Below are 13,568 nucleotides of genomic sequence, written 5' to 3'. Positions count from 1 at the left end.
GAATGAATAATTCTTGCGTGCGCCACCAAAAGTTGTAGTGGGATAGCTAGCTTCACTTTTAATTGTAAGTTTCGGGTTTGAGTCCTGAAAATGAAAAAATCTTATTAGAAAATTCTTTCCTTTTAATATTACACGGTGCGAGTCTGGATTGAATAGGTTCCAAAGCAGATACGACACCGGGTGAAAAATCAAAAAAAATTCCTCGATGTGCCATTAATTAATTGGAGACACAGAGAAGAAGAAGCTTCGCAGAACAAGCTCATGCATGTACCTCTTTCCCCAACCCCCACCCCTCTAGCTACAAATTAAATATCTATAGTTACTGTATGTTGAAACTTACATGCACAATTATGTAGTACTTAAAAAGTTTTAGGGCAGAGTCATAGTTTCAGTGATATGTTCCCTCCAACATATAATCGACCAAAAAATTATAGATTCATGCAAATATAATCGACATGTATGAATGAAGCCGAAATATTAAAGGGAAGAGGTGGACAGACTGCCGCATCTGTCTGGTGGCAGAATTTTTTTTGGATTCCCACTCTGTATATATAAAATAGAAGGGGAGTTGACCTTTTTTCCCCTTCAATTTTCTATTTTTTCACCCTTCTATTGATATCACTCTAGTATACATGCACTTTACTTTTAAGGAACGCAATGGGGAAAAAAATATTACGCCTTTCAAATTCGACTTGCACTATATGAATAATTAAATAAATGAATAAAAGGAAGTTAAGGGTTGAGGAAACAAATAAAAGAAAAATAACTTTTTTCTTAAGAAAATTGGAAGAAAAAACAATAGAAGAAATAATTATTACGGCAAAGTATAAAATTGGCCGGTCGGCCGAAACTAATTACATTCGGTATCAAAAAATATAAAATGTATATATTATATGTGTGATGACCCGATAGGTCGTCTCATGTTTTGAAACCTAATTCTGTGATCCGAAGCCTTAAAAATCATGTTTTAGCCTTCCTCGATTTGCATGCACAGTCCGAGCGTCTTTCCGGAAAGCTTTTATGTTAAAAACTGTTAAAAATAAGAAAATTTGCTTAAAAACTTCATTTGAGTTGACTTCGGTCAACATTTTTGGTAAACGAACCTGGATTCGTGTTTTGACGGCCCACCTTGAGCGTATGCCCGGAATTGAAATTGGAAGTCCCTAGCCCGAGATATCGGACTTTGTCGAAATTTGAAAGTTAAAGGCTTAATGAATTGGAAATGTTTGACCAATGTTTGACTTTTTGGATAACGGGTCCGTAATTTTATTCCGGAACCCGGTATAGGTCCAATACCATATTTATGACTTGTCTGTGAAATTTGGTGAGAAACGGAGTTGGTTTGACGTGATTCGGACGTGCAGTTGTGAAAATAGAAATTTCAAAGTTTTCTTGAAAATTTCATTTGATTTGGTGTTCAATTCACAGTTCTAGGTGTTATTTTGGCGATTTGATCGCACGAGCAAGTTCGTATGATATTTTTAGAATAGAGTGCACTTTTGGTTTAGAGCCCTCGGGTGAGTTTCGGATAGGCTACGGAGTGCAATTTGACTTGGAAAATGTTGTTGGTGTTCATATTTTTGTTGCAGGCCTCAGACCTCGCATTTGCAAGGTCAATCATTGCATTTGCGACCACTGTTGGGTTCGCATTTGCGATCTACTCATCGCATTTGCGAAGAGTAGCTGGGAAGGCCAGATTTCGCATTTGCGAACAAAGTTTCGCATTTGCGAAGAGGGACAGGGGGAGGCAGTGATCGCATATGCGATCAAATGGTCGCATTTGCGGAGATCATTGGTCGCAATTGCGAGCCATTCTTTGTATTTGCGAAGGAAGCTGAAGTGTGAAGAGCTTCGCATTTGCGATGGCTTCTTCTCTTTTGCAAGATTCGCATTTGCGAACCCCAGGTCGCAAATGCGACATCTGCACCTTAACAAATAGGACTTAGACGGGATTTTTGGTTCATTCTTCAAATTTTCAAAATCTAAAACCTTAGAGGCGATTTCTCCAAGACTTCTTCTTCCCCAAATTGTTGAGAAGTGAATTTAACCTAATTCCTTTCAATCTTTCACTACATTTCACAAGTTTTCAACCTAAAATCTAGAGTTTTCATGGTGTAATTGGGGTTTTTGGGTAGAAATTAGGGATTTAGTAAATTGGGGATTTAGACCTCAAATTAAGGTCGGATTCCAAAACAAATTATATAACCGGGCTCGGGGGTGAACAGGTAATCGGGTTTTGGTCCGAATTTCGGGTTGGACCAAGCGGGTCCCGGTGTTGACTTTTATTGACATTTTCAATAATGGCCTAAATTGAATTCTTTGCAATTGTGGGTAGTTCCTAAGGCTTAATTTGAATCGTTTGGTTGGTAATTTGCCAGATTCTATTGGTTCAGAGGCTTGTTTGAAAGGAAAAGCCGTGGTTGAGCTTTGAGTTTGGCCGTTGGAGTGAGGTAAGTGTCGTTGTTAACCTTAACTTGAGGGATTAGGACTTATTTGTCTATTTGCTACATGTTTAGATGTTGGGTACAACGTATATGTGAGGTGACGAGTACCTATGCGTTGTTGTCGGGTTATAGCATGTGAGTATTCTTGTAGTTGTTGCATTCCTTGATCACACTATCCATGCTTAGACTAGTTAATCGTTAAGTTGATCGTTCTTATCATGTTTACAGACTTTTGGTAATAATTGAGTATTGATCCATGGTTGAGGTTGGTATTGTGGAACCAAATGTTGAAGTAAAACTTGTTCTTGTTATTTTTGTCTCCCTGTATTCATTTGTTCATTGCTTTTTGGTAAGGGAGAGTGTTAATGCACGAAGGGTGATGCCGTGCCATATTGTGAGTGTTAATGTACGAAGGGTGATGTCGTTCCATACTGTGAGTGTAGAAGCACGAAGGGTGATGCCGTGCTATGTTATGAGAGTTAATGCACGAAGGGTCCCAACCGTTTCTATTGGTTATATGGTGAGGTTGAGAGTAAAAGCACGAAGGGTGATGCCATTCATTTTTCCTTTACCGTGTTTACTTGTTCTTATTGGTTCATAGCATATTGACTGTTCAAGTTACTATTCTGCTGTAGTTCTCTATCTTGTATTCCCCTCACCAAGTTTCCCCCTCCCGATATTACTTGTCTAGTTTCTTTCATTGTTGTTATTTATACATATACTGTTAAATTGCACATGTTTTATATGTAGGTGTCTTGTCATAGCCTCGTCACTATTTCGTCGAAGTTAGGCTCGACACTTACCAGTACATGGGGTCGGTTGTACTGATACTGCACTCTGCACTTCCTGTGTAGATTTTGGTATTGGTCCCAGCTGATCGAGAGGCGTAGCAGCTCGAACTGGTTCATCGGAGACTCAAGGTAGATCTGTCGGTGTTCGCAGACCTTGAAGTCCCCGTCTATCTTGTCTATTTTTACTGTTTCTTTCATTCAAACAATTTTATTCCTTTCAGACTTTTATTTGTAGTAAAATCCTAGAAGTTCGTGAATTGTGACTCTAGATCCGGATGGTAGTAAGTATTGAAGTTTTTATATTATTCCGCACTCGCTGTATTTCATTTTAGCTTATTTGCTGTTATATACTGAATTGAATAAGGATTGGCTTAATAATTCTCTAACGTCGGCTTGCCTAGAAAGTGGAATGTTAAGGCGCCATCACGGTCCCGACGGTGGGAATTCCGGGTCGTGACAAGTTGGTATCAGAGCACTAGGTTGCCTAGGTCTCACAATTCACGAGCAGGCTTAGTAGTCTAGGGGATTGGTACGGAGACATCTGTACTTATCTTCCAGAGGCTACGGAGTTTAGGAACAATTTCATTTATATTCTTCTCTATCGTGCGATTTTGTTCTCTCATTGCTAATTAAACTCTTCTACTCTTGTTCTCTTGCAGATGGCGAGAACACGTACCGCATCCTCAGCTGAGCAGCAGCCAGAGCCCCCAGTGGTAGCTCCTACGAGGGGCAGAGGTAGAGGCCAAGGGAGGGGCAGGGCTCAGCCTAGAGCTCGAGTAGCAGCACCAGCAGCGGAGCCTCAGGTGGAGTTCGACGAGGAGGTTCCAGCCCAGACTGTTCTAGCAGGACCAGCTCAGATCCCAGAGGGGTTCATCGCCACCCCAGTGCTTTAGGATGCTTTGGTCCGTTTGGTGGGCCGAATGGAGAGTGTAGCCCAGGCTGGCACTTTTCCCATGGCACCAGACGTCTCTCAGGCTGGAGAAGGAGCACAGACTGCTGCTACTCACACCTCGGAGCAGATGGCTCCCCAGTATCATACTCCAGCAGCTCAGCCAGTTGGGGTGGTACAGCCGGTTGTTACGACATAGGCCGGCGGTGGATCAGTTACGTCTTCTGAGAGCTTATTGAGGTTGGACAAGTTCACTAAGCTCTTTCCAGACACTACAGTGGGGCATCTTCTGAGGACCCACAGGATTATCTTGACCGCTGCCATGAGGTGCTGCGGAACATGTGGATAGTGGAGACCAACGGGGTCGATTTTGCTGTGTTTCATATGACTGGTTCCGCCAAGAGATGGTGGAGTGACTTTGTACTGACCAGACCAGCTGGGTCGCCTACTTTTACTTGGGACCTGTTCTCCTAGATATTTCTTGAGAAGTTCCTTCCTGTCACCCTGAGAGAGGACTATCGCAGGCAGTTCGAGCGTCTCCAGCAGGGCAGTATGACCGTCACTCAGTGTGAGACCCGTTTTGTGGATTTGGCCCGTCATGCTCTTTTTCTACTTCCTACCGAGAGAGAGAGAGGTAGAGAAAGAGAGAGAGAGAGAGAGAGAGAGAGAGAGAGAGAGAGAGAGAGAGAGAGAGGGTGAGGAGCTTTATTGAGGGACTTGCTCAGCCTATCAGATTGCAGATGGCTAAGGAGACTGGGAGTGAGATTTCTTTTCAGACGGCTGCCAATGCTTCTAGGCGAGTCGAGATGGTTCTAGCTCAGGGGAGTGGTCAGGGGGTAACAAGAGGTCGCGTCACTCCGGTGGATTCAGTGGAGCCTCATCTGAAGGCTGAGGTACTTTTGGTAGAGGCCATCTTCCCAGGCCGTTTCATTCAGCACTCTAGGCATCCCATGGTGCTTTAGGTGGTCGTGGTCCTCATATGCATTATTCCGAGCAGCTAGCCTACAGTGCACCACCAGCTCCTATTAGTGCACCTCCGCTCCAGAATTTTCAGGGTGGTTACTCAGGCCGACAGGGTCAGTTTCAGGGTCAGCAGTCGCAGCAGCTGAGGTCCTGTTATACTTGTGGTGATTCGAGGCACATCGCTAGATTTTGCCCTCGTGTATCGAGCAGTTCTCAGCATCAGAATTCTCATGCCATGGACCTGGCACCGGGTGCTTCACCGCCCGCTCAGTCAGCTAGAGGTAGGGCTCAGGCAGCAGAGGGGGTGGTCAGGCCATTAGAGGTGGAGGTCAGGCTGCTAGAGGTGGAGGCCAGCCAGCTAGGGCCCGTCCTAGAGATGCAGTCCAGAGTGGTGAGGCGCAGCCCCGATGCTATGCTTTTCCAGCCAGGCCTGAGGCTGAGTCTTCTGACGCCGTTATCACAGGTACTGTTTCAGTTTGCAGTAGAGATGCTTCAGTTCTATCTGATCCGGGTTCTACTTATTCGTATGAGTCATCCTATTTTGCTTCATATTTGGTTGTGCCCCGTGATTCTTTGAGTGCCCCCGTGTATGTGTCCGCACCTGTGGGAGATGCTATTGTAGTAAAACACGTTTATCGTTCGTGTGTGGTTACCTTGGGAGTCTTGAGACTAGTGTGGATCTTCTACTTCTCGATATGGTAGACTTTGATATTATCTTGGGTATGGATTGGCTGTCACCTTATCATGCTATATTGGATTGTCACGCCAAGACGGTGACCTTAGCCTTGCCGGGGTTGCCTCGATTAGAGTGGAGAGGGACTTCTGGTCATTCTACCAGCAGGGTTATTCTTATATGAAGGCTCGGCGTATGGTCAAGAATGGGTGTCTAGCTTATTTGGCTTATGTTCACGATTCTAGTGCGGAGGTTCCTTTCATGGATTCGGTACCAGTTATCCGTGAGTTTCCATAGGTATTCCTGCAGACCTGCTGGGGATGCCAGCCTACAGGGACATCGACTGCTGTATTGATTTGGTTCCGGGCACTCAGCCCATTTCTATTTTGCCATAACGTATGGCCCCGCCAGAGTTAAAATAATTAAAAGAGCAGTTGCAAGATTTGCTTGATAAGGTCTTCATTACACCTAGCGTCTCGCCTTGGGGTGCGCCCGTGTTGTTTGTGAAGAAGAAAGATGGGTCGATGAGGATATACATAGATTACCGGCAGTTGAACAAAGTCACCATTAAGAACATGTATCCATTGCCGAGGATTGATGATTATTTGATCAGTTTCAGGGTGCCAAGGTGTTTTCAAAGATCGATTTGAGGTCCGTCTACCATCAGTTGAGGATTAGGGCATCTGATGTCCCTAAGACAGCTTTTCGGACTCGATATGGGCATTATGAGTTTCTGGTGATGTCATTTGGACTGAGAAATTCCCCAGCGGCATTTATGGATTTGATGAAACGGGTGTTCAAGCCTTATCTGGATTCCTTTGTGATTGTTTTTATTGATGATATCTTTATCTACTCCCGCAGCCGAGAGAAGCACGAGCAGCATCTTCGGATCGTACTTCAGACTATGAAAGACAGCCAATTATATGCTAAGTTTTCAAAATGTGAGTTTTGGTTGGACGCAGTCGCCTTCTTAGGGCACTTTGTATCAACAGAGGGTATTCAGGTGGACCCTAAGAAGATTGAGGCAGTTCAGAACTGGCCTAGACCTACTTCAGCCACGGAGATTCGGAGTTTCATGGGTTTGGCGGGTTATTACCGTCGGTTTGTGGAGGGGTTCTCATCTATAGCAGCCTCATTGACCAAGTTGACCCAGAAGGGTGCTCCGTTCAGATTATCAGACGAGTGTGAGGCGAGCTTTAAAAGCTCAAGACTGCTTTGACTACGGCATCGGTGTTGGTGTTGCCCACAGTTCAGGATCTTATACGATATATTGTGATGCATCTCGTATTAGACTCGGTGCGGTATTGATGCAGGATGGCAAGGTAATTGCATATGCTTCGCGGCAGCTGAAGGTTCACAAGAAGAATTACCCCGGTCAAGACCTAGAGCAGGCAGCCATTGTTCATGCGCTGATGATTTGGAGGCACTATCTGTACGATGTGCCGTGTGAGGTATTCACTGATCATCGTAGCTTGCAGTATTTGTTCAAGCAGAAAGAGCTCAATTCTAGGCAGAGGAGGTGGTTGGAGCTATTGAAAGACTATCACTATCTTGTATCATCCCGGGAAGGCCAACATGGTGGCCGATGCTTTGAGTAGAAAGTCGGCGAGTATAGGCAGCCTTGCGTACATTCCAGTCGGGGAGAGACCGCTTGCATTAGATGTTCGGGCTTTGGCCAATCAGTTCGTGAGGCTGGATGTTTCTGAGCCTAGCTGATTTTTAGCTTGTATTACTGTTGGGCCTCATTTGCTTGTCTTTAGGGACACAGTGCGGCACGATGATGCCAAGCAGATTACTGTTGGAGATGACGGAGTTTTGAGGATGCAGGGTCATATTTGTGTGCCTAATGTGGATGGACTTCTTGAGTTGATTCTTGAGGAGGCCCACAGTTCCCGATATTCTATTCATCTGGGCGCCTCCAAGATGTATCAGGACTTGCGGCAGCATTATTGGTAGAGGAGAAAGATATAGTTGCATATGTGTCTCGGAGTCTACACTGTCAGCAGGTAAAGTGCGAGCATCAGAGACCCGATAGTTTTTGCTTCAGAAGTTAGAGATTCCTGAGTGGAAGTGGGAGCGAATCACTATGGATTTCGTTATTGGACTCCCACGGACACAGAAGAAATTCGATGCAGTATGGGTCATTGTGGACAAGTTGACCAAGTCAGCGCATTTTTTCCCGTGGCAGTTACTTATTCTTCAGAGCGGTTGGCAGAGATTTATATCCGCGAGATCGTCCGTCTTCATGGTGTGCCCGTGTCTATCATTTCTGATCGAGGTACGTAGTTCACCTCGCACTTCTGGAGAGCAGTACAACATGAGTTGGGAATGCGGGTTGAGCTGAGCACAGCATTTCATCCTCAGACGGATGGGCAGTCCGAGCACACTATTCAGATATTAGAGGATATGCTCCCCGCTTGTGTTATAGACTTCGGAGGTTCGTGGGATCAATTTTGCCGCTAGCGGATTTTGCCTACAACAACAGTTATCAGTCAAGCATTCAGATAGCTCCTTATGAGGCATTATATGGTAGGTAGTGTCGATTGCCAGTTGGATGGTTCGAGCCAAGGGAGGCTCGATTGTTGGGTACAGACTTAGTAAAGGATGCATTGGATAAGGTCAATATTATTCAGGATCGACTACGCACAGCTCAGTCCAGGAAGAAGAGTTACGCCGAACGTAGAGTTCGTGATATTGCATTCATGGTCGGAGAGAGACTGTTGCTCCGGGTATCACCCATGAAGGGTGTAATGAGGTTCGGTAAGAAGGGCAAGTTGAGCCCTAGGTATATCGGACCTTTTGAGATTCTTGAGCGAGTGGGAAAGGTGGCTTACAGGCTTGCGTTGCCACCTAGTTTATTAGTAGTTCATCCGGTGATCCATGTGTCCGTGCTCCAGAAGTAACACGGTGATCCATCCATCCCATGTGTTAGATTTCAGCACTGTCCAGTTGGACAAGGATTTGACCTATGAGGAGGAGGCGGTGCCTATTCTATCTTGGCAGGTTCGTCAATTGAGATAGAAGAGCTATCCTTCAGTTTGAGTGTAGTGGAGAGGTCATCCCGTTGAGGCAGCTACCTGGGAGTCTGAGTCGGACATGCGGAGTAGATATCCCCACCTTTTTACCAGTCCAGGTACTTCTCTATGTCCGTTCGAGGACGAACAGTTGTTTTAGAGGTGGAGAATATGATGACCCAATAGGTCATCTCATGTTTTGAAACCTAATTCTATTATCTGAATCCTTAAAAATCTTGTTTACCTTTTCTCGATTTGCGTGCGCAGTCTGGGCGTCTTTCCGGAAAGTTTTATGTTAAAAACTGTTAAAAATAAGAAATTTTGTCTAAAAACTTCATTGGAGTTGACTTCGGTCAATGTTTTTGGTAAACAGACTCGGATTCGTGTTTTAACGGTCTGGTGGGTTCGTATCGTGATTTGGGACTTGGGCGTATGCCCGAAATCGAAATCGGAAGTCCTTAGCCCGAGATATCGGACTTTGTCGAAATTTGAAAGTTAAAGGCTTAATGAATTGTAAATGTTTGACCAATGTTTGAATTTTTGGATAACGAGTCCGCATTTTGGTTTCGGAACCCGGTATAGGTCCAGTACCATATTTATAACTTGTCTGTGAAATTTGGTGAGAAACGGAGCTGGTTTGCCGTGATTCGGATGTGCTGTTGTGAAAACAGAAGTTTCAAAGTTTTCTTGAAAATTTCATTTGATTTGGTGTTCAATTCGTAGTTCTAGGTGTTATTTTGGCAATTTGATCACGCGAGCAAGTTAGTATGATGTTTTTAGACTAGAGTTTGCATGGTGGAATTGGGTTTTTGGGTAGAAATTAAGGGATTTGGTAAATTCGGGATTTGGACCTCAAGTTAAGGTCGGATTCCAAAACTAATTATATAATCGGGCTAGGGGGTGAATGGGTGATCGGATTTTGAACCGAATTTCGGGTTTGGACCAAGTGGGTCCGGGTGTTGACTTTTGTTGACTTTTTCAATAATGGCCTAAATTGAATTCTTTGCAATCGTGGGTAGTTCCTGAGGCTTAATTTGAATCGTTTGGTTGGTAATTTTGCCAAATTCTATTGGTTCATTTGACCACTTGAACATGCACTTTGTGCGATACGTATGCAGCAAAAAGGACAGTTTGCTAAACTTCTTACATCCAGGATATAATTCTTCATTTACCTCCTTCATGAGCCGTTCAAACTTATCCACCTCTTGATGGAGGTGATTTTCAGATGGATGAGCGGTACTCTCTTGTAAGTTTTGCTCTATGCCACCTGTTTCACTAACATCAGTATCCATAAACTGTGTAATACCTCCAAATGCATCATGTTTCATTCCTCTCATATCATCGCTCCTTTGAGTTGACTGGCTGCGGTTATTTGCTCGAGCATTGTTTGATCCCTTTAAAGACTCCCCATGACAAAACCAAGTATCATATGATGGTATAATACCATTAATAACAAGACGATCATATGTTGTAGCCCGATTTACTTGATGGATGAGCACACACTCCGTACAAGGACATGCAATTTTTTCTCCTTCTTGTTTTTCAGAAAAGGCATGATTTAAAAAATCCTCTACTCCATCCAAATATTCTTTACTAACTCTATCACAATACATCCATCTTTTATTTCTAGGATTGTCCATGACGTTCAAGATATTCTTATCTTTTGTATAATTGCTGCAAGAGCTAAAAATTCATTAGTAAAAAGGAGGAATTAACAAAAATGTAGTTCAAATATATAAAATAATCACCCTATTGGCAGGTAATTCTATAGCTCAAATATATCATTTTAACAATTAAAACTATCAAACATAAATCTATTAAAACTATCATTTTAACAATTGAAACTATCTCTAATTTCTTCTGTGGTTTCAAATATTGGTTCATAAATTTTTTAAGAATAGAATTATTAAACTTCTAAATTATACTTCTTCTATGGTTTTCACATATTGGGAATAAACTTTTAAGAATAGAATTATTAAACTAATAATTTATAGAAGAACTATATATCATATATTTTAAAATTTTCAAAACTTACTACTCCTATTTGTTGACTCTCTAGATATATACTCCATTTTTACCGATTTTTTTAAAACTCTTTTGTTCATTAAGCATCAGTTTAACTAGTTCTAAAGCTAAACGGAATATAAGTTATTTTATATATTAAAAGTATGAAATTGTAAATACCAGTTTTACCAATAAACAAAGTTTATGCGTCCAAGTTCATAATATTTCCCCAAAATATGCCGGATACAGGCTCAATATGGTTAGTTAGTATCAAAGCTAACTAATGTATCATCTTGTAAAGCTAACAGTTTTCTCTTAAAAATGTTAAAGTCATACATGGTACAATGAAAGGTGCAAAGGGCTAGGAACAACGACGATAACTTTCAGGTACACATAGCTGCTGCTACAAGAAGAAAACATTGAAGATATTCTTGAAAATCTCATATATAGTAAGAACAAAGAAATACATCGGTTACAAATATTTTCATACAGAAAACAGTGACAATGGTGCATAGCCTTCTTGAGAAGCCGCGAACGGTGAAAATTATACATAACACTTAGGACTCCTAAAAGAAATAGGCCCATTCCATAACGTAACATATCATACACTAAATCAGTCTAGTACCAGATGTCAAGTTTTGATCCCACAAGGAAGGCATAACAGGAAATGCCTTCCTGATCATCTCCCTAATAGATAGCATTCAAACTACCAAAATTACTGAACATTAATCCATTGCATTAAACCAATTCAGATATAAATCATAAAATATACTTTTGGGGTAATTTTTGCAACAACTAAATGTCGAAAACAGAGGTACTATATGGAATATTGATGGACGTGAGTTGAAAACATAGGTGTAACCTGAAGCTGCATTACATGTGCTAGACAAATCTGGAAATCTTTTTAATGTAGCAGATGTTCGGACTAATGTGAAAAGGCAAGTTGAAGCAGAAAATACAGACTTAAGAGAATGCAAAATGATTCAACCAATTTTATCATGAGTAAATTATTGTACAACAAAGAACAAAGTTCTGTATATACTCGTTTATCTCATTCTTCTATTCTATCTATTCTCAGTTATTCGATACTACTATTTTTTTTTCAGATTTCACTTCGAATAGATACTTTTAGTGTTCAAATATAAGTAAAAGATTATTCTGATCCTTTCAGACCTTCNTATATATATATATAATAATATATATATATATATATATATATATATATATCATACTCGGGCAAAAAGTTTGAACATGGTTGAATTCATATCTCGACAACCGGCATTCAACTAAAACATCAATATGCATCAACTGACACTTAGAAAATTTCTGAAATATCACAAAAATAACAGTAGCCTTGAAAACAGAGGAACCAATTCAAAAATAAGAGAGTAACAGAGGAGGAATCAATTCAATCAATCGACTATCAATCTAACAACAACCAGATATCACAAACGACTTAGTAAACACAGAAAAAGCTATACTTTCACTAATCCCAAAAGGCCGTAGTTGGATATCAAAAATCAAAAATCAAAATTGGAACATGGTAAGCAAAAACTTTTGCCGATTAAGAGCAGAAATTGAAGGAGACGAAGGCTTTCTGCAATAATTCTTGAAACCTACAGGAAACAGAAGTTGAAGACGAATGAGAGGGAGAAGATTGATAGAGAAGACTGATAATAATTGAGCAACATCAACCCAAAATTATATGTAAGTCGATCGAGAACGACCCGGGATGGCCGGAGACTGTGGCAGGGGGAGGCTTTTGTAGCGATGTTGCTAACGCGCAGGTTTTCCGTCGTTCTTCTGTATCGTTCTAATTACAGGCGTCGTTCTTCTGTATCGTTTTAATTACAGGGTTTGATTTTTCCTATTGTTTTTTTAATTGTAGGGTTTTCTAATTGGAGGAAATGTAATTTATTGTCCCAAAAAATTGGAGGGAAAGATTCTACAGAGGGAAAGTCAAAATAATAAAAAATATAATTCAATTAGGGATTTTTAGTGGCAATTGTTTTTTATTATCGTTAAAAATATATCTTTTACTGGCTAATGGTCATGTGTCGCTAGTATTTTAGCTTAAATAATTCATTAGTGGCAATTACCTAATTGCCGCTAAATAATTGCCGCCAAAGACCTTTTTTGTAGTAGTGAAACGCCGTGGTTGTGCTTTGAGTTTGGCCGTTGGAGCGAGGTAAGTGTCGTTGTTAACCTTAACCTGAGGGATTAGGACTAATTTGTCTATTTGCTACGTGTTTAGATGTTGGGTACAACGTATAGGTAAGGTGACGAGTACCTATGCGTTGTTTTCGGGTTATATCATGCGGGTGGGTCTTATTCTTGTAATTGTTGCCTTTCTTGATCATATTATCCATGCTTAGACTAGTTAATCATTAAGTTGATCGTTCTTATCATGTTTACGGACTTTTGGTAATAATTGAGTATTGATCCATGGTTGAGGTTGGTATTGTGGAACCAAATGTTGAAGTAAAACATGTTCTTGATATTTCTATCTCCTTGTATTCATTTGTTCATTGCTTTTTGGTAAGGGAGAGTGTTAATGCACGAAGGGTGATGCCGTGCCATATTGTGAGTGTTAATGCACGAAGACTGATGTCGTGCTATGTTATGAGAGTTAATGCACGAAGGGTGATGCCGTTCTGTTTCAATTGATTATATGGTAAGGTTGAGAGTAAAAGCACGAAGGGTGATGCCGTGCATTTTTCCTTTACCGTGTTTACTTGTTCTTATTGGTTCATAGCATATTGGTTGTTCAAGTTACTATTCTGCTGTAGT

The sequence above is a fragment of the Nicotiana attenuata genome, unplaced genomic scaffold (assembly GCF_001879085.1).
Source record: "Nicotiana attenuata strain UT unplaced genomic scaffold, NIATTr2, whole genome shotgun sequence".
NCBI lineage: Eukaryota > Viridiplantae > Streptophyta > Magnoliopsida > Solanales > Solanaceae > Nicotiana > Nicotiana attenuata.
Note: the sequence above shows the minus strand (reverse complement) of the source record.